Source organism: Carettochelys insculpta, chromosome 14 (assembly GCF_033958435.1).
Source record: "Carettochelys insculpta isolate YL-2023 chromosome 14, ASM3395843v1, whole genome shotgun sequence".
In the NCBI taxonomy this organism is placed as follows: Eukaryota; Metazoa; Chordata; order Testudines; family Carettochelyidae; genus Carettochelys; species Carettochelys insculpta.
Genome location: NC_134150.1, coordinates 31,765,752 through 31,789,813, shown reverse-complemented (window position 1 = coordinate 31,789,813; position 24,062 = coordinate 31,765,752). Strand labels below are relative to the sequence as shown.

General features: G+C 51.3%; 1 long non-coding RNA gene across 1 annotated transcript in view; it reads right to left on the bottom strand.

The window, feature by feature from the left end:
* Positions 1-24,062, bottom strand: part of LOC142020833 (uncharacterized) — a 167,027-nt gene that overhangs the window by 27,516 nt on the left and 115,449 nt on the right. Inside the window, exon 3 of the long non-coding RNA XR_012647513.1 lies at positions 19,653-19,813. This is a non-coding gene — a long non-coding RNA (uncharacterized LOC142020833). The remainder of the gene's footprint in view (positions 1-19,652; positions 19,814-24,062) is intronic.

Below are 24,062 nucleotides of genomic sequence, written 5' to 3'. Positions count from 1 at the left end.
GCTGGAATTTGCTAATTCAGAATTCTGCACTGAGATTCTAAGGGAACCTACTCTGTGAACTACAATAACGGACATCAGAGCTCCCTAATACCATTTCTTAGCATGTTTGGCAGCGAGGTGGGAACAGAAATATCTAGCAATCACCAGCTGAGGCCAACAGGGAGGCTTCAGCATAAGTTGAGCTGGACAAGTAGTTTGCTGGGCCAATACTGAGTCAGGGCTGCTCAGCCACTCAGTGAGAGGGAACAGCCTGTGAATGAGTTTTGCTCACCTTCCCCCATTTCAAGGTCAAAAAGGAATGTGTATGAAAAAACCACAGCTATTATTGGCTCATAAGAAGGCTCCTTTTGCAAGGCTGTGGCTGTGAATGGGAACGCTCTGTTTCACACTGCTGTGGCTGTGTGAATGCAATTTTCCAACATTACTTATTTAGACATTAGAATGCCAAAAAAACTAATGTTGAAAAAAATCTGCAATGTAGACATAGCCTAGGTTTACTTTTGGTTTTGATTTCAGAGTATGGATGTAAGGAAAGCAGAACAGGCACTGAATCTCTGATAACTTCTCCTCCCTACAAACCAAGTATTTGAACTGCTTTGGGACCAAGATCAAAGGTGAGGCAATGCCAGCCCTGCAGATGCAACCCAACACATACCTCCTGGGTGTGGATCACTGTCCTATGTAGTGGTACTTAGACCACTTCCAAAGAGAAAGAATGAGCCTGTCTACTGCCTCAGTTGAGTGCTGGCTGTCAGCTCAAGGTGTAGAGGCTCATGCTCTAAGCTCCAGAGGTCCCAGGTATGGGTCCACCTTTTGGCATTGCACAGAGACCAAAACAGCTACTGAGAACCAGCCAAGACCTCCACAGAACTCCAGAGCAGGGAGCCAGGAGGGGACTTTGCCCCAGCGAGCAGTGGAAGTAAATGTCAGAGGACCCTTTCTGTGATTAAAGTGGTTAAAGTTCACAGAACTGCAGCATGCGTCACCAGACTTGTACTGTATTTTTTGTCTTGTGTGCTGATTCTCATACTGGCTGTGTAGCGTACTCCCTGCAAGCAGTGGTAGCACTATTTCTTTCCCAAAGGAACAGCAGTCCTGGGGTGCCTCAGGCACAGAGAGGCATCACCTTGGGCAGAGGCACTAGGTTTCACAAAAAAGACACCAGGACCAGCCCAGGAAAGGAAAGGGGAGAAACCTCTCCAAGTCACAAGCATCAAGAAAGAGATTTGCTTTAGCTCTGTTTTCGGGGAAGAGTCCACACAAAATGGTAATATTGTACTATTTGTGAGTGGCATACAAACAAATCCAGATGCATGTGGATGTTAAACAACTATCATTTGAACTTACAGTTTAGATCCACTACATAAACATAAATCCAATTGGATGACTTTAGAAACATTATAGTTAATAATGAGTATGAATATTTATTGTACAATTTTTAAACTTTGTTATACTCACTGATCTCATCTATCTAGTTCCCCTTCTATTACAGCTTATAGAAGAAAATATCTTGTACTGTCAAAAGTACAACTTTACATCTAATAAAGAATAAAGCTAGAGTGAAACATTAAATTAGTTTCTCAGAACTGTCCAACTAGGAAAAGGACAGTCAGATTTAGAAACCACATAATCATAAAACAAATTCTATGAAAAAGAGGAAGATGGTATTTTTATCCATACTTCTCTATCCAGACATTATTCAGCTTGCTGGAACATTAGTTCTCCAAATTGTTTTTAATTATAGGGCTTACGATAAATACTCACCACCATTATCACTCTCAAGTTGAATATAAGGGGGTACTCACTTTTATTCCAGTCAAGGCACTATTCCAAGGTGATTTATACTCTCATTATAAAATGTTGCCTTTCCTATGTAAATTTGTAATCAAATATTCTAAATGGGTAATGATAAATAATTTGAGAAACCAAATCACAGTCAGAGGACTTCATGAGTCTAATTGGTGAATTACACAACACACACACATTCTCCCACCACCATGTATATTTTCCAAATTATTAAATCTAATATCTGAAAACATGGAACAAACCACAACTAACTGGTGACAAAAAACTTTTCCTACCTTAACATATAGCAAACTTCTTTTTCATTACATGAACTATTAGACAAAGGAACTTTAATTAACTTACTGAATTGTTGGTCATATATTTGCACTCATAATCGATCATTTTAATAGGCTGTCCTATAAGTGGATTTTCGTTATAAATGTTTCACCAAGTGAACCAACAAAACAGTATCTAATAATCACCTATTCATGGTTCAAATATTTCACATCATTCTATATTGCTTAATTTCTATTTTATTACAGTTGTAGAAGAGACAAATGTCTTTTCATGATGGCCAAGTTCTCAGCTAGCCTAATATCACTAAAATTAGTGGATATACATTGTCACAGGACTTGAATCATAATATTTAGTCAGGTTAATATTTTTAAGAAATGGAAGCAAATAAGCTTATGAACTAACATCAAACAGCATCTTATACTAATACCTACATTTCCAAAATTGATGCTTTGGTTGCCTGGGGACAACTCATAGGGAACTGCATTTTTGCAAAGTGCTGAATATCTACCCTCACGTCCCTTTAAAATGAAATGTCACAGCTTAGGTACCCACAAATTGACACACCCCATATCCTTAGTCCCCTCTAATAATTTAGGCCTAAGAATGTTTACATCTATAATACTTTTGGACTCCATTCCCAGCTTTCTCTTTCCAGAAAGTTGTGTGGGAGAATAAACAAACACTGCCTTTTTTTGCTTTGCTTTCTCTCCCTCCCACCTTTCCATTATCAACACTGTGCACAAGAAAGATACAACAGAACCATCTTCCCTCTGAGACAGAATGAGATGGACTTGATGACCTACTAGCTCTTTTCCATTTCTAATTTTTGTGATCCTATGAAGCAAGAATGACTTTGTGAAAATAGAGAAACTTACAGATATGTTGTAGAGTTGACAAAAAAACCCCAAACAACAACAACAACAAAAACTGTAAGATGTTTATAATAGCATTCAGCTTTTGATCTTTCTCCTTCTGTAGAACAAAATGTGCTCTGTATTCTATAAGACTTTGACATACAGGGACTCACAGTCCTGGAAAGTTCATGAACGGGAATCCAGACACTGAATCCTGAAAAAGGTATCATGATGAACTATGGAGGCTATTAAAGGAATCAAAGGAAAGATGGCTATATATATTGGTGTGCGCATCAGCGTGCACACACAGTGAGTTTCAGGAAGAAGTTCTCTTTCCGGATTATTTCTAAGTATGGAAACTTCAACAGCAAACGTAGTAAAGAAAACGTGATCGATGAAATGGTATATTAAAATGCTCTTCCAACTCCTCAGTAGTCAACAGATCATAAAGAGAAAGGCTGGTGGTGTGAGCACATTATTCAGAGTTTGTCTACACCTGAAATGCTGCAACAGCACTGCTGTAATACTTCAGTGAATATGTTCCATAGATTGATGGAAGGTTCCGCTGTTGGCAGAGACACTCCACCACCCAGAGACACATCTAGGCCAGGCCTGCCAACACGGGTGGGAAGATGCAAAGGGGGCAATTGCTATAGGGCCCAGTGATTTAAAAAGGGTCAGGCCTTTTAAATGACTGCTGGAGCCCTGCACAGCATGCTCTGGGAAGCACGAATGGCTGCCTGGTGTAGGCATGGTGTATTCTGGGAGGTGCTGAGGCTGCCGTAACCCACATAGCTAGGTGTGGTTAACTGTCCCATGTAGTGGTAGCTAGACCACTTCATAGAGAAAGAATAGGTGTCCTGTACAGACTAAGCTGAGAGCCAGCTGGCCTTTAGCTCAAGCTGTCGAGACTCCTGCACTAAGCTCCTATGGGCCCAAGTTTGAGCCTGTCGGTGGGCAGTTGTATTGCCTCTGGAAAGTTAGCCCCATCCTGGTCCCTTCTGGAGCACATGGAGCTGGCTCCTCCGCCACCCCACTGACCAAGGGTCTGGTGAATCTGTTGGTTACATTGATCTAGGTAATGGAAGAATTCTGTTGACCTAACTCCTTCTACACTAGGAGTGAGACTGGATTAACTATGCTGGATTTTGCATACCCCTCAGCAGTATAGTGTCAGGATAGAGACAGAAGGCTCCAGAATTCAGCTAGGCTGCTTAGCCAAAGGCTTTATGTGTATGAGCTAGGCTGCAGTCTACAGAAACTCATGCATATAAGCTAAGCCGCAGGCTACAGAAACTCGTGTGACAAGCTAGGCTGCAGGCAAGCAGGAAGCATGCTAAATCACATATGTAACCACAAGCTACAGAAGTTATGTTGTGATAAGACTTTATCAGTTAAAGCTTTCTGTACTTGCTGATGTTATCACCCTAACCCTGACCCTGGGCTTTTATACTTGCTGATGTTATAATTTTATATAATGATTAGAACGTAGTAAGCGAGAAAGCAGAGGCCAGCCAATGAGGATAAGAGCGCCTAACTGGGTGATCATACCAACTTTAAACCACCAATTGAAAAATGCCATCACAGCAAAAATTAGCATGGAAAGTAAAAAAACAGAATAATAAATTAAGTAATTAGCATGAGAAGTGAAAAAACAGAATATTAAGTTAAGAGATTAGCATGATGAGTGAAAAAATGGCATAACGAGGGGGAAGAACCTGGAATATGATTATGAGCCATGAGTAAAAAAGGCCTCACCGTCCAGTCACTCATTGGAAGCTTGAGGACAAGTTACATTAAGGCCATTTGGGGACATTGAATAGGACAGCGGAGCACTGCCATTGACGGTCCAAACAACAAGATGTGGGGACCATCAGCAACGTTCGTACAGGAGATTGCCTAAGTACCTCTACGCTCCGTGAGGATCGGCTTAGGTAAGACCTCGCCTGGCAGGGGATCAGGCCCCAGTCATTAGTAATGGCTGTATGGAGCAATAAAATAGGCCTAAATAAATGTAACCTGGAACCAAAATTGCTCGCGGGGACAATGGAATTAAGGGAACCTCCTGTTGAGGGTCCCCACTGTAAAAGCTGGTAATGATCACCAAGAGGTAGGTCTCTTTAGCCCACCATGGTCCTGGAACCTCTGTATCTCCAGCTGTGATGTTAACTATAGCCTGGTTAGAAAAAATTAAATGTCCAACGTAACTAGGGATGACCTGGAATGCATTCTCTCTGCTGGTATTATAAACACCTGCATATCTTTAATTGTTCTTCTCCTGTTCTTCTCCATAATAAGCTTTATAAAGAATAAATAACAAACCTTAGCCGCGTTTACACGTGCCGGCTACTTCGAAGTAGCTGCGCCAACTTCAAAATAGCGCCCGCCACTGCTACACATGGTGGGCGCTATTTCGAAGTTGACATCGACGTAAGGTAGCGAGACGTTGAAGTCGCTATCCCCATCAGGAGATGGGAATAGCGTCCTACTTCAACGTTGAACATCGAAGTAGGGCACGTGTAGCCGATGCGCATCCTGCAACATCGAAATAGCGGGGTCCGCCATGGCAGCCATCAGCTGAGGGGTTGAGAGACGCTTTCTCCAGCCCCTGAGCTCGATGGTCGCCGTGTGCAGCGGCCCCTTAAAGGTCCCCGCCCCCTGCCTTCCTGTGCAGGAAGCTGAGAGAGCATGCAGGCGGCAGCACAGCCACGCGGCCAGCCTGCACACCCCTCTGCAGCCGCAGTCCAACACCCCACAGCGATGGCTGCCTGCCAGCCCCCCAAGTGACCCCAGAGCACCACCCCCAAGGGGAGCCAGGGCTCCCAGGCTGGCAGCCAGCTGGGGAAGAGGCAGCAGGGCCCCTCCTGGACAGAGGCCGAGCTCCAGGACCTGCTGGGGCTCTGGAGTGAGGAGGAGGTGCTCCAGGTAATGGGGAGCAAGAGGCAGAACGCGGATACGTTCGCTCGGCTGGCTGAGGGCCTGGCTGCCCGGGGTCACCCTGCCCACACTCCTGACCATGTCAGGAGTAAGGTCAAGGAGCTGTGGCAGGGTTACGCCCGGGCCCAGGATGCGGCCAGCCGATCTGGGGCCGCCCCCATCACTTGTCCCTTTTACAGGGAGCTCAGCGAAATCCTGGGCCCCCGGCACACCTCCTCCCCACCGGCCACTCTTGACACCTCAGCCGATGAGCCCCAGCAGGCCCCAGAGGCGGAGTCTGCCCCGGAGGCAAGCCCCGCACCACAGGGACCTCCCCAGGAGCCCACCCCAGGACACCGGAGGAGGAGGAGGAGGGGGGATCCTCCTCCAGTGATGGGGGGCTCCGGATCGCCATCCTGTCCCGGAGCTCCAGCAGGGCATCCGCCCACAGGGTGTCCCCCGACTGTGGGAGCGGACCGTCAGGTATGTACCCGCCCCGGTGCACACCCCCGGGGTTGAGGGGCAGAGGTAACAGACATGACCAGGGCCCTCCACATGCCCAGATGACCATGGCCCCAAGGACAGCAGTGGCATGTCCCTCAGAGAAGTGCATCAGCCCCTGCCCCCCCAGCACGACAGTGCCATGCCCCATCCCTGGGGATGGGGGGAGCGGAACCTAGGGTCCCCCGGGGGGAGGGGGTGGGACACCCAGCAGCAGCAGCAGCATCTCCCGGGGACGGGGATGGGGAACCAGCAGCAGAGGGGTGGGGGGGACAAGGGCCATGGCTCGGGGGCCACACTAACGGCTGTCTCCACTCTTCTTCCCCCCTGTGTTCCGCAGCTGCACCATCGGAGGGACCGGAGAGCGCCGGCGAGGTGTCAGTGGTCCCGGAGAGCCCACCAGGACCCCATCACTCCAGGCCAGCCCCTCGGCGGAGCACCGACCAGCCCCAGGGCGAGGACAACAGCGGACCCAGCACCACCCCCAGACGGCGACAGACCCCCAGCTGCTGGCGATCCTCCGTCGGCAGCTGGAGGTCTCCGAGCAGCGCCTGCGGGTGGAGAAGCGGCACCTCCATCTGCAGGAGCGGGCGCTGGCCTGGCGCCAGGAGGCATGGGGGGCCTTTAGGAGCACATTTGAGCACACTGCGGACTACCTGGCCCCCCATGCCGCGCTGGCCGCCGCTCTGCCCGCCCTGCCTGCTCCACCCGCCGCTCCACCCGTTGCTCCACCCGCCATCGCACCGCCATCCACCACCGAGGGGACTTCCGCTGAGGGGGACCTGGGGTCTGCTGACACCCGTCGGCCACATCTGCCGGTCCGCCAGGCCCCCAGCCAGCCCCGGCCAGGGCTGAGGCCGAAGCGCGGGTCACGGCCGCCCAGCCCCAGTGCTGGACATTAGGGGGTGCGGGGCCCAGGACGTGCCCCCCCCACTTTGTACATATCCCCTTTTACTTGTGTTGTATATAGTTTGTATGAGACCCCTGTTATTTTATGATACCTGCCCCCCATGTAAATAGTTCTCCCCTTCCTTGTGTTCCACTGTTTTTTCCTTATCATAATCATATAATATATAATATTTATGTTTGTTGTAACTAATATAATAATAAGAATTCAATGTTTGGTGGTTTCACGAACAACAGGTCTATTTTTATTTGCAAGAAAAGTTGGGGGGGTGCTCATGGGTGCTCTGTGGTGTGGGAGTAGGGGCACGGAGTGTTGTGGAGGATGGGGGGGTGCAGTGGGGGGCCTGCCAGCGTTCACCCCGCAGCCTCATCGAAATGGGCCCGAAGGGCCTTCTGGACCCGGATCCCCTAGGGGTCCACCTGGCGACTGGGGGCAGTGGGTGGCTGCACATCGGCCCTGCCAGCCTCCACAGCCCAGCCCTGAAAGAATGCTTCCCCCTTGCTCTCCACCAGGTTGTGGAAGGCACTGCACACGCCCACAATCTGGGGGATGTTGGTGGGGCCCGCATCCAGGTGGGTCAGGAGACACCTCCAGCGCCCTTTGAGGTGGCCAAATGTGCACTCAACCACCCAGCGCGCGTGGTTCAGGCGCATGTTGAAGTGCTCCTGGCTGGCTGACAGATGGCCAGTGTAAGAGTGCATGAGCCAGGGCCAGAGGGGCTACGCCGCGTCTGCGATGATGCAGAGGGGCATGGTGGTGTCCCCCACAGGGATCTCCCACTGGGGGATGTAGGTCCCCACCTCCAGCCGGTGGCACAGGCCCGAATTCCGGAATACCCAGGCGTCGTGGGTGCTGCCAGGCCAGCCAACATATATGTCCAGGAAGCGGCCCCGGCTGTCCACCAAGGCCTGGAGGACCACTGAATGGTAGCCCTTCCTGTTCAAGAAGCATCTTGAACTGTGCTCCGGGGCATGGATGGGGATATGGGTCCCATCCAGAGCCCCAAAGCAACTGGGGAAGCGCAGGGTGGCAAACCCCGCGATGGCGGCATCCGGGTCCCCAAGCCGCACGAGCCTGTGGAGGAGCAGGGCGTTGATGGTGCGGACGACCTGCAGGGGAAGGACGTGGGAGAGCACCAATGAGGGGTGTGCAGGGTGTGTGTGGCCCTCCCCTGCCAGGGCTCCTCTCCACCCCCAGGGCTGCCTCCCCCTCCCCGTGGGTCCTCTTACCTCCATGAGGACAGCCCCGACAGTGGCCTTGCCGACGCCAAACTTCTGGCCCACAGATCAGTAGTTGTCTGGAGTGGCCAGCTTCCAGACAGCGATGCCGACCCATTTCTCCACACTGAGGGCATGCCGCGTGGCGGTGTCCTGGTGCCTCAGTGCGGGGGTGAGCCACTGGCAGAGCTCCAGAAATGTCTGCCGGCTCATACGAAAGTTCTGGAGCCAGCGGTCATCGTCCCACTCTCCGAGCACCAGCCACTCCCACCAGTAGGTGCTCATGGGGTAGCTCCACAGCCGGCGGCGTGTGCGCCGGGGGAGGGGGCAGGGGGGCTGCAGGGTCTGTGGTTGCTTCCTCCTCCCCTGGGGGCAGCTCCTCTTCTGTGACTAGAAGGTGGTCAGCTGCCTCCTGCATGGCATTGAGCAGGGCGAGCACTGCTCCTGCAGGGGTGGCTGGGTGGACCTCTGGCTGCTGCTGCTGCTGCTGCTGCTGGGGGTCCATAACTGCTTCGCCGAGGTGTGCATGCCTATGGCTCTGCAAACCACGTGCTGTGCAGGCTGAGTGTGTCTGGGAGGGGTCCTTTAAGGGAGAGGCTAGCTGTTGCCCTAGAAGTGCTAGTCCACCCTGTGACCCTGTCTACAGCTGTTCCTGGCACCCTTATTTCGATGTGTGCTACTTTGGCATGTAGATACTCCCCTGCAGCGCCTACTTCGATGTGGTGCTGCCCAACGTCGACGTCGAACGTCAACGGCACCAGCCCTGAAGGACGTGTAGACGATATTCATCTAAATAGCTTATTTTGATGTCGCATACACGTGTAGACGTAGCCCTTAAGGTGTAATCTCTGGAATTCCAAGTCAATACATAATAATAAATTATTATTATAAACAAACAAATAATATAAATAAATATTAGCAATAAATAATGTTGAGGTAAAAGTCCATGCTCGGCTACATGGCTAATAAGACCCCCGAATTTTACCTCTCCCTGGCTGCGTCTACACGTGCACGCTACTTCGAAGTAGCGGCAGTAACTTCGAAATAGCGCCCGTCACGTCTACACGTGTTGGGCGCTATTTCGAAGTTGAAATCGACGTTAGGCGGCGAGACGTCGAAGTCGCTAACCCCATGAGCGGATGGGAATAGCGCCCTACTTCGACGTTCAACATCGAAGTAGGGACGTGTAGACGATCCGCGTCCCGCAACATCGAAATAGCGGGGTCCTCCATGGCGGCCATCAGCTGGGGGGTTAAGAGATACTCTCTCTCCAGCCCTTGCGGGGCTCTGTGGTCACCGTGGGCAGCAGCCCTTAGCCCAGGGCTTCTGGCTGCTGCTGCTGCAGCTGGGGGTCCGTGCTGCATATACAGGGTCTGCAACTAGTTGTTGGCTCTGTGTATCTTGCACTGTTTAATGAAAGTGTGTCTGGGAGGGGCCCTTTAAGGGAGCGACTTGCTGTTGAGTCCGCCCCGTGACCCTGTCTGCAGCTGTGCCTGGCTCCCTTATTTCGATGTGTGCTACTTTGGCGTGTAGACGTTCCCTCGCTGTGCCTATTTCGATGTTGGGCTGAGCAACGTCGAAGTTGAACATCGACGTTGCCAGCCCTGGAGGACGTGTAGACGTTATTCATCGAAATAGCCTATTTCGATGTCGCAACATCGAAATAAACTATTTCGAAGTTGGGTGCACGTGTAGACGTAGCCCCTTATAGCTGTACTGATTTAATTCCGTAGTGTAGACCAGGCCTCAGTTAACCATATTAGCAAGGGACAAGATGGTGTGATCTACCCGTAGCCTTCACACACAAAGGCTGTATCTACACTAGCCCCAAACTTCGAAATGGCCATGTAAATGGCCATTTTGAAGTTTACTAACGAAGCGCTGAAATACATATTCAGAGCCTCATTAGCATGCGGGCGGCCGCAGCACTTCAAAGTTGACGCGGCTCGCCACTGCACGGCTCGTCCCAATGGGGCTCCTTTTCGAAGGGACCCTGCCTACTTCGAAGTCCCCTTACTCTTATGAGCAGATGGGAATAAGGGGACTTCAAAGTAGGTGGGGTCCATTCGAAAAGGAACCCCATCGGGACGAGCTGCGTGGCGGCGAGTCGCGTCAATTTCGAAGTGCTGCGGCCGCCCGCATGCTAATGAGGTGCTGAATATGTATTTCAGAGCTTCATTAGTAAATTTTGAAATGGCCATTTAGATGGCCATTTTGAAGTTTGGGGCTAGTGTAGACATAGCCAAAGGGAGATATAATTCTTTCCTGAGTGTTTGCTGCCAGAAATGGGGAGCTTAGAATAATAAGGATCATATGGGTCTTTGAGGACACAAGGACAAAAAGATCCTCCCCAACCACACAAGCACAGACTATTCACAACCTAGACTATGAATGCTTCTTTCCTGTGTGCCTGGGGAACAAAATTAAAAAAAACAACAACAACCAGAGGTCATTTGTATACAGAACCAAAGAGCTGTCATCAATATTCAGAAACTTGGCTGCTAACACCTTCAGAATCACAAAGGCATGATTATATCTAAAAAGAAATTCAGAAATAAGAAAATAAAAGGGAACAGAATAAAAACTCTTTCTACATTTTAGACCTTTTCTGGAATGCTGTGCACATTCTCCACAGGTGGGCAAACAACTTCAGATAGCAAAGAATTGATCAGGACCACATCTGAAAATCAAACAGTATCTGGGCCAGACCTTGTCACAGTTCAGTTAACTTTGTCTTCACCCTCATCTACCTCTGCACTTTCTGCTGTCAGCTGAGGCCTGGAAGAGAAATGAAGCACTGTCAGAGAGGCTGCTCTTTTGTATTACATCCTGCTCACCCGGGACTCAGAAGAACAAAAAAAATCCCTGGAGAAAACCTCATCTTGCGAGATTTCCAGATCTTTGGACCAAAGCAGTTGGGATAATTTCAGATAAGCCTCCAAGCTTTTCTATGCTTATCTGAGTTGAAGCAGTGAACCTTTAAGCATTTGTCCATTTATAGTCATCGTGCCAGAGAGATGGTTTTGGAGAAAACTTAGATGGAAGGCAGCATAAAAGACTTAAAATGAGACTTTCTTTTCTTAAGAAAGTTTATTTGGAAATTTGAAGGCAGTTGCATCTTTCCACCATTGGCATGGAAGAGATTAAAAGGACTTAATGGAAGGTTTCTACGGATATGATTATCTTCTGTCCCATGCACAGGGGAACTAGAGCTGCAATTCATCTCCTTACCCATCTTTGTGAGCTATCGGCATTGCAAGTCACAGTACATAACACTGCTTGTCCTCCTCCAGCTCAAGTGGCTGGAGAGGGGAGGGAAATGGGTGCAGGCAGTATGGAGAGGACATATACTGGTAAAACACAACCTGCACCAAAAGAGAACTCAGTCCCAGGGTATGGGTGCTTGGCCTGCAGTGCATGGCCAAAGGGCTTTCGGACTGATCATGCCCGGCCAGGGAAAAAGAAAATAGGGACCTAAGGAAAGAGGATAAGGCCCAACCCCATAGCACTGTTCAGGCTCATTTCCCTAACTGTATGCTCTCAGAGAGAGTAGAGAATATGAATTCAAGCAGTTTTAAGCCTACAGAGGGCAAATCACAGCCTCAATGACAAAGCAATGGAAGGAAAGCAGATTTTAGTGTTTATAGGGAAGAGCATCTGATGGTTATATAACAGATGAGACACACAGGAGAGTTCCTGGATAAGAGTGGGACCAGCCTCTGCCTCTTTATACACTCTAACTCCCTTGTGCACCTATTCCAAGGCCATCTGACTCTGTATGAACTATTTGGTAATTCCAGCAATGCACAGGCAGCGTAAAGGAGGTGGTTACTGGTCCTGTCTGGCCAGCTGAAAATTCTCTTTGCATGAGAGTCATAGCTGGTGTAAAGTCATGGGAGCAAGTTACTTTGCTACCCCATCCTGAGTATTCTGGGAACAGGACGAGGGTGAATGGACATGCTATTCTCTATTCTAATTCTCAAGTAATCCCGAGGTTGGCTGAACCTATGCTAGGACTGGGGTGAGTGGTGAATCAGAGAGCTCTAACTTGCTTTTCTGTGCTGAGTGGATCTAGATACAGGAAAGAATGCAATTATATTGAAATGGCAAACCATGGAACTTCATGCACTCAACAGACTGGATGCCACAGAGACATTAATGGAAAAAGACTGTCCTTTCAAATAACATTGTACAATTTAGACAGGAACGCACTCTCCAGATTTCACACTTTCCTCCCAGCTCCATTCCCAGCTTCCACATGCAATCACTAGACTTTTAAAATTCCAGCCTTAATGAAATAGGTAAGCTGCTGAAAAGATTAAACTCGAAAATACAGCAGGAATACAGAATGAGGACAGGTGATTGATCTTTAAGAGGGTATCCAACAGTGCAATGAAATTCTCAGGCAGGTTCTTTTTTATTTCTAAATGGGTTTGATTCAGAAGAGTTTTATAGCAGCTAAATCATGCAGTTGGCAGGGATTGTTCAAGCTTTTCAGAGTGTTATACTCTGAAAGATGTCACATTTGGCAGAAGCAGTAAAGCTTCATGAATTTATTGTTGTTTTCCGCTGAATGCTAAAATCCAGAGCATCTAGAGATGACATGGCAAAAGCTACAACACAATAGCTGCGTCTACACGTGCACGCTACTTCGAAGTAGCGGCACCAACTTCGAAATAGCGCCCATCACGTCTACACGCGTCGGGCGCTATTTCGAAGTTAACTTCGACGTTAGGCGGCGAGACGTCGAAGCCGCTAACCTCATGACGAGATAGGAATAGCGCCCTACTTTGACGTTCAACATCGAAGTAGGGACAGTGTACACGATCCGCGTCCCACAACGTCGAAATTGCCGGGTCCTCCATGGCGGCCATCAGCTGGGGGGTTGAGAGACGCTTTCTCCAGCCCCTCAGCTCACTGGTGGCCGCGTGGAGCGGCCCCTTAAAGGTCCCCTCCCCTGCCCTGACTGCAGGAGGCTGAGGCAACGTGCAGGCTCCTGCCTGCACATGCGGCGAGCCTGCACAGCCCTCAGCCCCTGACACCGGCCATGGCTGCCCAGCAGCCCCCCCAGCACCCCCAGGGGACCCCCCCAAGGGGAGCCAGGGCAGCCAGCCGAGCCAGAGGACCAGCCAGTCCGGGAAGCGGCAGCGGGGCCCCTCCTGGACGGAGGCCGAGCTGCGGGACCTGCTGGGGCTCTGGAGCGAGGAGGAGGTGCTCCAGGTAATGGGGAGCAAGAGGCGGAACGCGGATGCGTTCGCTCGGCTGGCCGACGGCCTGGCTGCCCGGGGTCACCCTGCCCACACTCCTGACCATGTGCGCAGTAAGGTCAAGGAGCTGCGGCAGGGTTATGCCCGGGCCCAGGATGTGGCCAGCTGATCTGGGGCCGCCCCCGTCACTTGCCCCTTTTACAGGGAGCTCAGGGACATCCTGGGCTCCCGGCACACCTCCTCCCCTCCGGCCACCCTTGACACCTCGGCTGACGAGCCCCAGCAGGCCCTGCAGCCGGAGTCCGACCCGGAGGCAAGCCCCGCACCCCGGGGGCCCCCCCCGGAGGCCATCCCCGGGACATCGCGGCAGGAAGAGGAGGAGGAGGAGGAGGGGGGCTCCTCCTCCACAGAATCCAGCCTGCAGATCCTCCTCCTGCCATCCCGGAGCAGCAGCAGGGCCTCCAACCCCCGGGGATCTCCGGACCGTGGGAGCGGACCCACAGGTAGGTACCCCTCTCTGGTGGACACCCCGGGGCTGGAGGGGCGGAGGTAACAGAGATGTGTCCAGGGCCCCCCACACGCTCACATGGCCATGGCCCCAAGGACACCAGGGCCATGGCCCTCACACCACTGCAGCCATCAGCCCCTGCCCCCCCCCCCCCCCCTGCATGACAGTGCCATGCCCCATCCCCGGGCCAGGGGGGAGTGGAACCTCGAGGGGCCCCCGGGCGGAGGGGGTGGGACACCCCGCAGCAGCAGCATGTGATGGAGTGGGGGGAGTGCCAAAGGGAGACTCAGGCTACATATGAGCTACCAGAGCCGAGGAGCTCCCAGGGCCAAAGGAGGATCCTGGTGCTACAGCTGGCAGGTGACACCTCTGCCCTGAGCAAACAGGAGGGAGGAGCCGAGCTGGCTTGGAATTGGGGGGCGAGGGCGGGGGCCACAGGTAGAGGCTAGGGGAAGGGAGAGCTTGTAGGCAGCCAGCCTGAGGAGGGTGAAAGCTGCATCCCAGAGGGGCCCCCCTTGGGGTCTTCTCCCCACGACGGGTTGGAAGGACTGTCTCTTCCGACAGCTGGTGCTGTCACTCCTGCCAGAAACTGGCCATCTGTGGCCTAAGAAAGCTCTCCTGCTCTCAGACCCTGTGGGGTGAAGTGAGAGTCGCTCCCACCAGGGGACGGGGTGCAGGGCAGGGGGACCCCTGAATCCCATCCATCACAGCGGCATCTCCCGGGGACGGGGATGGGGAACCTGCAGCACAGGGCGGGGGCGACAAAGGCCACGGCTCGGGGCCCACACTAACGCCTGTCTCCATTCTTCTTTCCCCCCTCCTCTCCTGTGTCCTGCACCTGCACCTGCACCATCCGAAGGACCGGAAGAGAGCGCCGGCGAGGCCTCGGTTGTCCCGGAGAGCCCTCCGGGACCCTCGCTCCAGGGCAGCCCCTCGGCCGAGGAACGACCGGCCCCGCGGAGGGCCAGACGGCGGACCCCGCGCCTGCTACCGGCGGCGGCCACGGACCCCCAGCTGCTGGCCATCCTCCGCCGGCAGCTGGAGGTGTCGGAGCAGCACCTCCGGCTGCAGGAGCAGGTGCTGGCCTGGCGCAGGGAGGCATGGGGGCCCTATATGCAGACCATCAACTGGCTGGTTGACTACCTGGCCCCCCGTGCCGCGCCGGCCGAGCCACCGCCCGCCATGCCCGCTCCTGCAGCCCCACCACCAGCTGCTCCAGCCGTCGCCAGGCCGTCCGCCGTCGCCCCACCACCTCCCCGCGAGGGCCACCGCACCGAGGGACCCCTGGAGCCACCCGAGACTCGCCGGCGCCGTTACCTTCCAGTCCAGCCCGCTCCCAGCCAGCCGCGGACCAGACTGCAGACCCGGCGGAGCTCCCGGCCGGGCACGCCCACTGCTGGGCTGTAGGGGCGAGGGGCCCGGGACGTGGCCCCCCCCCCTTGTTGGACATACTTTTGTTGGACTGGTTTATTTTGGGTTCCCCTGTTTGCCCCGTCCCCCCTCTGTAAATAGTTCGCCCCATTCTCCTCCCTGCTTTTCTTTTTTGTTGATGGTGCACACTTTTATTTGCTTTGTGGTTGTATTGTTTTATTTTTGCCCATCTTGATTTGGTTGAACGTTTGTCCCTCCTTTTTGGTTTCTGTGTCAGATATTTATTTATGTACAACAAAAAAAAAATATTCGTTAAGACAAAAAAGACGTTTACGTTCACCCACAAGTTCGTGCTGTCATTTCTCCTGGAGAAGTGGGGGGGGAGCGGTGGGGTGCTCCATGGTGTGGGCGTTGGGGCAGGAGTGTGGGGGAGGAAGGGGCGGGCAGTAGGGGGCCTGGGCAGAGTTCACCCCGTGGCCTGTTGCTCGAAGTGGGCCCGCAGGGCCTCCCGGACCCGGGTCCCCTCTGGGTCCACCTGCTGACTGGGGGCAGCAGGTGGCTGCACGTGTGCCCTGCCGGCCTCTGCGGCCCAGCCCTGCACAAAGGTCTCCCCCTTGCTCTCCACGAGGTTGTGCAGGGCGCAGCAGGCACCCACAATCTGGGGGATGTTGTTGGGGCTGGCATCCAGGCGGGTCAGGAGACATTGCCAGCGTCCCTTGAGGCGGCCAAATAAGTGCTCCACCACCTGGCGCGCACGGTTCAGGCGCTCGTTGAAGCGCTCCTGGCTGGCGGAGAGGTGGCCCGTGTAGGGGCGCATGAGCCACGGCCGGAGCGGGTATGCCGCATCTGCGATGACGCAGAAGGGCATGGTGGTGTCCCCCAGAGGGATCTCCCGCTGGGGGATGTAGGTCCCCGCCTCCAGCCGGCAGCACAGGCCCGAGTTCTGGAAAACCCGGGCGTCGTGGGTGCTGCCAGGCCAGCCCACGTAAATGTCCTGGAACCGTCCCTGGCTGTCCACCAAGGCCTGCAGGACGACTGAATGGTAGCCCTTCCGATTGAGGTATCGGCCTCCACTGTGGTCCGGGGCGCGGATGGGGATGTGAGTCCCATCCAGAGCCCCGAAGCAGTTGGGGAAGCCCAGGGTGGCAAAGGCGGCGACAGTGGCATGTGGGTCCCCCAGCCTCACGAGCCTGTGCAGGAGCATGGCGTTGATGGCATGCACGACCTGCAGAGAAAGCACATGGGACAGCCCCAATGAGGGGTGAGCAGGGTGTGCGTGGCCCTGCCCTGCCCTACCCTGGCCTGGCCTGCCCTGCCCTGCCCTGGCCCCCCTGCTTTGCCCTGCCCTGCCCTGCCCTGGCCTACCCTGGCCCCCCTGCCCTGCCCTGCTCTGCCCTGCCCTGCCCTGGCCCCCCTGCCCTGCCCTGCCCTGCTCTGGCCCCCCTGCCCTGCCCTGCCCTTCCTTGCTCTTCCCTGCCCTGCTCTGGCCCCCCTGCCCTGCCCTGCCCTACCCTGCCCTGCCCTGCTCTGCCCTGCCCTGCCCTGGCCCCCCTGCCCTGCTCTGGCCCCCCTGCCCTGCCCTGGCCTCCCCCTGTGGGTTCTCTTACCTCCATGAAGACAGCCCCGACGGTGGCCTTTCCGACACCAAACTGCTGTCCCACGGATCGGTAGCTGTCCGGAGTGGCCAGCTTCCAGACAGCGAGGCCGACCCGTTTCTCCACAGGGAGGGCATGCCGCATGGCAGTGTCCCGGTGCCTGAGTGAGGGGGTGAGCCACTGGCACAGCTCCAGGAATGTCTGGCGGGTCATCCTGAAGTTCCTGAGCCAGTGGTCGTCATCCCACTCCCCAAGCACCAGCCGCTCCCACCAGTCGGTGCTGGTGGGGTAGCTCCACAGCCGCCGGCGTGTGAGGCGGGGGGGGGGCGGGGTGCTGCAGCGGTAGGGGCTGAGCCCTGCTGCCCTGGGGGCATCTCCTCCCCTGGGGCAAGAAGGTGCTCACCTGCCCCCAACATGGCATGAGCCAGGGCAAGCCCTGCTCCTGCCGGGAGGGCTGGGTGGACCTCTAGCTGCTGCTGCTGCTGCTGCTGCTGCTGGGGGTCCATGACTGCGGCGCTCGGGGTCTGTGTGCCTATATGGCTCCTCAGACCGCGTGCTGTGCAGGCTGAGTGTATGTGGGATGGGCCTTTTAAGGGAGCGGCTAGCTGTTGCCCCGGAAGCGCTAGTCCGCCCGTTGACCCTGTCTGCAGCTGTGCCTGGCATCCCTATTTCGATGTGTGCTACTTGGGCGTGTAGACGTTCCCTCGCTGCGCCTATTTCGATGTTGGGCTGAGCAACATCGAAGTTGAACATCGACGTTGCCGGCCCTGGAGGACGTGTAGACGTTATTCATCGAAATAGGCTATTTCGATGTCGCTACTTCGAAATAAGCTATTTCGATGTTGGCTGCACGTGTAGACGTAGCCAATTTGTGTGGACTCACCTGTTAGCCCAGTGAGCGCAAGACAGACATGTCACACGTACCCATCACAAATGGAAACCACTAGGGTATGGAAAATAAAATGTTCAGTTGTGTGTAAACTAGTGCATAACTAGTGGAAGGAATTCTAGTTGAAAATACAGACCCCGAGCTTGCATATATGTAAACATATGAGTACGTTTACTCCTGTAAGTAACACTATTGTGTAACAGTACAACCAGTATGGTTTCTCTCGCCATATTGAGAGGCCTATGGCTTGTCTGCAACCAGACTAAAGAGCAGCAGCCATTAACTGTGAAGCTACAAGTCACATCCTCACACTCCATCTACATTTCAGTACAACAATATCATACCAGGCTGTTAAGAAGACCACATCCTAATGTCACCCACTATTAAACAGATCTCAAGATGAGTAAAAACAACAAGAAGTCCTGCTGCACCTTATAGACTAACAGATATTTTGGAGCATAAGCTTTCATGGGCAAAGACCCACTTCATCAGATGCATCTGATGAAGTGGGTCTTTGCCCACGAAAATTTATGGTCCAAAATATGTTGGTGCCGCAGGACCTCTTGTTGTTTTTGAAGATACAGACTAACACGGCTACCCCTCTGATACTTGTCACCATGCAAGATGACTAAAGAAAACTTAGTTAACAGCATTTCATCTGGCAGGCAATAACTTATCAATAGCTGAGGTTGTGGGATTACTATTCTCTGATGATTGTCTTCACCTTTCTATTGTTTTTTGGTTTGTTTTTTTTTGTATAATCTCTGTCTGGTTTGTAATTGCTCCCATCTGCTATATAATTAATTTTGTTAGGTGTAAATCAGTTAAGGTGGTGGGTTATGATTGCTTAGGCAATTCTGTTACTGTAGGTTATGACTAGTTAGTAAAATTGTACTAAAATAATTGGTGAAGGTATAGCTAAGCAGGACTCAAGTTTCACTAGTTAAAATGGGGCACAGGAAGGAAAATGCAGGGGAGAAAGAAGAACAGAACATCAAGCAGCAAAGAAAGGAAAGAATATCAAGCAGGAAAGATGAAAGAGGGAACACCTTAAGGAGAATTCACCCCCCAAGACCCTGAGGTGCAGCAACCAGCATCCAGAGAGTGACTTTGTCTGTCCCAACAGTGGAAGTCTGCCTGCCTGCCTTATCAGGATTGGTGAGCATAATACTGTGTGCTTAGCAAGTATTCTGTTTTCTTGGTAATTGTAAATAAATACAGAATAAGAATATTACTGTGTAACGCTTTTTCAGTGGCACAGATCCTGCATAACCACAGGGAATTACACCCTGAACCCTAGGAATTGGGTAAAGGTGGGAGTTTAAATTAACAGGCCCATGCCTTGAGCCATATGACTTGGGTAAAGGTGTGTATGGCCCTGAGTGTGGAAGGGATGAGAAATTTGTGTGGGTAACAACTGTAGATGGTAAAAGTATACACATGATCAAGGGTTGGAGCCTAGTTAGGGTGTTAACCACTTAAAATACACTGTCTACAGACATTTGACATTTTCAGGGCAAACCGGAACACTTTTATCTAAACTTTTGCAAAACTAGTGCTAATTATTTCTATGCAAAATATGGACATATTAAAATCAGGCCAAACCTGTGAATCTTCTATTGTCTCTTTTTATTGTTGGACTTGGGTATGCTTCTGGGTTTCTTGTCTGTTTGCATTAAACAAACTTGAAACTTCACTTAGATTTATGGAGCTTCAGGCAAATCTTAGTCACATTCCAAGTGAGATGGGCAAGTATTTGAGTGAACCTGGAACAGAGAAGCAGTTATGATTTTGAGTGGAAGTCAGAATCAGTGAATTCTCCAATAAACTTTTCACTTTGCTCTTGGTTGGTAATTTGAAATTTTGCCAATTGAAAAACAATTAATGTTTTTATAGCGTAAAATTTTTATGAACATTTTGAAATTAAAAAAAAAAATCCACTACCGCTGGGTCAAAGGCACTCGTAAACAAATAAATACAGTACCTGTCCAGCCTATTTAAAAATGTATGTGGTGCTTGTGAAATGAACATTTGTGAAACCAAAATTCCTCCAGAAATTACTCAAAAGTCCTAAACATTTTGATTCTTAGATAAAATTCCTTTTAGATACAGTACCAATTTTTTTTACATTAAAGGCATTAATAAATGTTCCATGTCTGCTTTTTTTCATTTTCCTGTTGCCTATATGGTCATTACAAAGTCAAGTTCTACAAATATACTCATACATTCCACGTAAGTGGGTTACATAATAACAATTTCCACATGAAAGTTCTAAGGGTGTTCAGACCTTTCGTTTAACCTTGCAAGGAATCTATTCTTGCTGCCACATGATACATTTATCGATGTTAATTTTTCTGTGTGGTGATCACAATAGCAAGCTCTCATGTACATTACAAACAGATAAAATATATCCAACTCTGACTTATCATGGTGGAAAGAGAAATGATAGAAGATTGTTATTCACAAGCAAGGAATGTCATACTCTTGTATATACTCTAGTTCAGCATCTTTCTAATTTTATAGACCTTGATTTACATGAGTCAGTATTTGAACTCTAATGATATTGGTCTACTCAAGAAATGGGATGGAGGTCATGCACCTTTCGGGCAATACAATGCATAAATAAATTGCAGCACTGGCATGTCAGCAGAAATACATGTCCTACAGACCTTTGATGCCAAGAGCGATGTCTGTTAGGAAAAAAAAGTTACAGCTGTAAAAAAAAAAATTGCAAAGATGCAATGATGATGTGAAAGGAATCTGGCTGAAATCTTTAGCATGAGTCTACATTATTGTTTGTTATAAACCCATAGAAATGGAGGTTATGATAGCTTCTCTGTATACATTAGTGGATTCTGCATGGGAATTACCTTTTATAGTAAACTCGTTCATATTTGTCTTCCCTGTGTCCAGAAGCTTTACAGATATTCAAATGTTCTGGATAATAGAGAAGTATATCTAGCAATGTATAACACGAAAGAAAAACAAGATTAGATATTAAGATGTACTTTATAGACCTAAGCCAAAGCACATTGAAATCAACAGGACTCTGTTCATTGACTTTAAGAGTCTTCAGATAATGCTCAAATGATGGTCTCAGTGACAAGAATTACTGCACAGTGCACTTCACTAAGTTGTCCTCTTTGGCTACGTCTGTACTACAGAGGTATTCTGGAATAGCTTATTCTGGAGTTATTATTCCAAAATAAAATATTCTGAATAATGCATCTACACGTACTCTAGAATAACTTATTGCGGAATAGCGTGTCCACGCACAGTAGAGCCTGTTTTGGATTAGAGCCCCTGAAAGCTCTGCTCTGCTTCCATGGGCTCTAATTTGAAATACTGTGTCTATACACAGACTTTATTTTAAAATAAACTATTCCAGAATAACTTCTTGTGAAATAGCCCCTATTCTCTGTCTATGCAACCCATATTTCAAAATAGGTGCTAGTCCATGTGGAATGAGGTTTACCGATTTTGAAATAAGCTGATGGCTATTTGAGAATTATTTTGAAATAGCATTTGTGTTGTGTGGACATTTGCAAAGTTATTTTGAAATAGTAGCCATTATTTTGAAGTAACTTTGCTGTGTAGACACACCCTTTGAGAGACCAGCTATCCATTCAGGATTTTTTATGATTGAAGATACTTTATGAGTGCTGGGATGCACTTAGAAACATAGGACCTACATCTATACCACAGTGACTTTTCGAAAGATTGCAAGAGTGTCCTTCAAAAGAGCACATCCACACGCAAAAAATGGATTGAAAAACCAATTTGCTCTTTTGAAAGATTGATCTGCTCTTTTGCGAGAGAGTGGCCACACAGCCCTGGCCACTGTTTTGAAAGAAGGGAGCAGGAAATACCATGGGTGGGGTTACATGGCCAGCAAGCCCTTCTTGGAGGGCCCACCCAGTCGCTCCCTTAAAGGACCCCTCCCAAAAACCCTCTCCCTGCACATACTGCTGATGCCTTGGGACCTCTCTGCAGCAGAGCTGAGCCAGTGCAGGAACCAGATGGCCATTCAACAGCCACATGGATCCCCAGCAGCACTCAGACCTAGACATCATTAATGCCATGGTCAGCCTGATGGCTGTGGCTACCCTCCACCTCCTCTGGTGGGTGAGCCTCCCCAGGACCCTGCTGGCACCTACCCTGGGTGCCCCGGTGACCCTGAAGCCATCCCAGCAGCTCATACTTGTGACACTGGCTCATGATGGGAGAGTGGGATGAAGTACAATAGCTCCAGAACTTTTGGATGAGCAAGCAGACCTTCCTGAAGCTCTGCAACTGGCTTGCCCCCACCCTCAGACACCAGGACACTCCTGTGCATCCAGATCTGCCCCTCGAGAAGCAGGCCACTATCGCCATGTGGAAGCTGGACACCCTGGACAGCTACTGGTCTGTGGGGCACCAGTTCAGGGTGGGCAAGGCCATCACTGGGGCTGATCTCGTGGAGGTAAGGCATGCTCAGGTCAGACACCTGCTATGGGGAGTGGGGAGGATATTCCCAGGCAATGGGGACCCTCAGCAGCTGGGGGCATGGAGGGAGGAGACTCAGATGGGGCCTGTAGGGAGAGAGCCAGGTGCACCCCTGTCAAGCACTAATGATTGCATACATTCTCCATCCCATGCAGGTTGTCAGGGCCATCAACTTCATGCTGCTGTAGAGGGTCATCTGCGTGGGGGAGCTGGATTTGGTCACCACAGGATTCGCGGTGGTCAGATTCCTGAACTGTTTTGGCACCCTGGATGGAACCCATAACCCCAAACCACAGCACAGGCTAATACATAAACGGCAAAGGCTACCACTTGGTAGTACTTCAGGCCTAAAATTACTCTAAAGGATGGTTCATGGACATCTACATGGGCTGGTTGGGCCAGACACACAATGAATATGTGTTCTGGAATTCCAGCCTCTGCCAGCTCATAGAGGCTACGTCTACACGTGCAGCCAACATCGAAATAGTCTATTTCGATGAATAACGTCTACACGTCCTCCAGGGCCGGCAACGTCGATGTTCAACTTCGACGTTGCTCAGCCCAACATCGAAATAGGCTCAGCGAGGGAATGTCTACAGGTCAAAGTAGCACACATCGAAATAGGGATGCCAGGCACAGCTGCAGACAGGGTCACAGGGCGGACTCAACAGCCAGCCGCTCCCTTAAAGGGCCCCTCCCAGACACAGTTGCACTAAACAACACAAGATACACAGAGCTGACAACTGGTTGCAGACCCTGTGCCTGCAGCATAGATCCCCAGCTGCTGCAGAAGCAGCCAGAAGCCCTGGGCTAAGGGCTGCTGCCCACGGTGACCATAGAGCCCCGCAGGGGCTGGAGAGAGAGCATCTCTCAACCCCCCAGCTGATGGCCGCCATGGAGGACCCAGCAATTTTGATGTTGCGGGACGCGGATCGTCTACACGGTCCCTACTTCGACGTTGAACGTCGAAGTAGGGCGCTATTCCTATCTCCTCATCAGGTTAGCGACTTCGACGTCTCGCCGCCTAACGTCGAAGTTAACTTCGAAATAGCGCCCGACACGTGTAGACGCGACGGGCGCTATTTTGAAGTTGGTGCCGCTACTTCGAAGTAGCGTGCACGTGTAGACGCAGCTAGAGGGAGAGACCTACATCTGCCAGCAGGAGCTCCCGATCAGAGACATCACTATGCCTCTGGGCATGTGGACGCTGCCTACCCACTGCAGCCATGGCTCATGCAGCCTTACACCAGCCACACAGACCCCGCACAGAAGCTATTTAACATTCGGCTCAACTAGGCCCACAAAGCAGTGGAGCATTCATTTGGGTGCCTGAAGAGCTGGTTTAGGAGCCTCCTAATGTGCCTGTAGGTTGGGCTGCACAATGTCCCCCAAGGTGGTGGGGGCCTGCTGCACCCCCAACAATGTGGTGGAGAGAAAGAATGAGATATTCATGCGGGGGTGGCGGCTGAGTCCAGACCCAGCTATGAATAGCTGGCTGCTGCCCCGAGTCGCCAGGCTCACCAGGACAGG